Source organism: Propithecus coquereli, unplaced genomic scaffold (genome assembly GCF_000956105.1).
Source record: "Propithecus coquereli isolate 6110/MARCELLA unplaced genomic scaffold, Pcoq_1.0 Scaffold19, whole genome shotgun sequence".
Taxonomy (NCBI): Eukaryota; Metazoa; Chordata; class Mammalia; order Primates; family Indriidae; genus Propithecus; species Propithecus coquereli.
The window spans coordinates 4,405,288-4,407,530 of NW_012143856.1; positions in this window are offsets into that span (position 1 = coordinate 4,405,288).

Consider the following 2,243-nt stretch of genomic DNA (forward strand, 5'->3'; position numbering starts at 1 on the left):
TCAGTAAAGTCTCAGGATATAAAATCAATACACACAAATCAGAGGCTTTCATATACGCCAACAGCAGTCATACCGAGAACCAAATCAGAGAGCAGCCTTCTGTGAGTAGAAGCAAGTATTGAGACATGGGCAGAACATAGATGTGTGTGCTACAATGGTTTTCTTAAGCAGAATTGGGGTGTTATTACTAGAAGGAGGTTGGAGTCTGGGCAGGCAAAAGTGGTAGATATTCATTTCACCATGAATGCAACCATCTCATTTTACAGGAGCACTTGTTTGCATGTCAAATTGCTATATGTTATATCAATTAGGATGCTTTTGGCTACAAGTAGGAGCCTACCAAATTAACAGTGGCTTAAAGAATATAAGATTGTATCAAGCATGATAGGCTGCATTATGCTGTAACAAACAACCCCACCAGTGGCTTAACATGACAGAAGGCTCTGTACCAGCTGTTTTTTAGGCATCAGCTCATCATTCCAGGCTGTTTGGATCTTATGGCTTCTCCGTAAATACACACGCTGTCATGATTAGCACTGTAGGGGAAGACCAGGTAGGGAGTCAAATGCTGGATGTGGCACACAACACTTCTGGTCATATTTCATTGGTCAAAGCAAGTCATGTAGCCACGCTTTGGTGATGGAGAAGTGCTGTGTTCCTGTGTGTCTAGAAGTATAGAAGAACCACAAGTACTAACTACCCCAAGGTCTGGAGGTAGGAAGTCCCAGGAGTGTCACCGTGACTCAGCAATTTTCAAAGACTCAGGTATTTTTTCAATCTGGCATCCCTGATTTTTCAGGGATATCTTTTTGTCACAAAATGACTGCGGTAGCTCCGTATATCACTTCCTCTCACATGAATATCCAAAAGCAGGAAGACAGGGTTGGCATCTCTTTGCCTCTTTTTTTAATCTGGTGAGGTGGAGCTGCTTCTTCTCTCTCTTTGACTCTTTATCAGGCCAGAGAGTTTTTCTTAGAAGCCTCACAACAGACTGCCCATTATACCTCACTAGTCTGAACTTGGTGGCACGGCTACCCTGAGCTGCAAGGGAGCCTTTGACATATGACTTTTTACAAAAATTTGAGACCAGGGTGGGGTCTCACTATGTTGCTTAGGCTGGTCTCAAACCCCTGGGCTCCAGCAATACTCTCACCTCAGCCTCTCGAGTAGCTGGGGATTGCAGGTGTGTGCCACTGTGCCTCGCTGACATCTGACATTTTCAGCCTCACCCACGAGAGGCAGGCTCTGTCACCTTAGAAAAAGGGGTAGGGAATGGCCGTTGGGTTCAAAGTCAAAAGGATGTCATATGTCTGCCACATATATGGCAATAACATTCTCGATGTCCAAGTATAGATTTATAAAATATTTGCCCCAGATCACCATGTTATTGAAAAACAACTCATTGAATCCCCACCATGTGGGACTCTGAATCACAATCACTGATTGCAGAGTTGTATTCAATCGCAACATCCTAATTCCTGAGAAAATTGAATATTTCTGAGATCCAGTATCAAGCAACCTCCTGGGAATGTCTATTTGGCTGATCAGATGAGAAATGATGACTCTTTCTTGATAATTCAGAACAAGTTAAAAGAAGTTTCTGTTGTGCAGAGTTTTTCAGAACTTGTAATCAAAATAGACTACAAATAAGTAGGCGACTAGGATTTGCTTATGAAAATTTTCCCTCCTGAAAGACAAACTACAACTTGGCTTATTTTTCAAAGAATCGGTTTCTCAGACTCTAGGCAAATAAATGAAGACTAAATAACCTATTACAGTGTGTTTTAGAGTCATATGTGTTATCTGGGACTTTAATAACAGTTAAAAATAAAAGAAATGATAACAGAGACTCTTGTTTTAAATATTGATGGTCTAACAGCTCCCAATTAAATTGTTTATGATGACAGAAAAAGGGAAAAAAAACTTTCAATGTCATCAAAAGCTAAAACGTAACGATAATTATAATAAACTGGAAAGAAATTCACTAAGTCTAAAGCAAATAGAGCTGGGCTGAGGAAAACAAATCCTATTCAGTTTTTTACTCTGGAAACAAAAACAGCATGAAAACAGTACTTTATAACCCCTCTGCTTCAGGGGAGCCAGGGTCTGTATCAACCCAAAACTAGACACTAGCTTCTCTAAGAAGGCTAGATGATGTCTCCTCCAGTCCCTCCCTCTGCTAGATTACTTCATAGATCTCACTCCCCACATTCACACACACCCCCACCTCTCCCTCCCGCCCC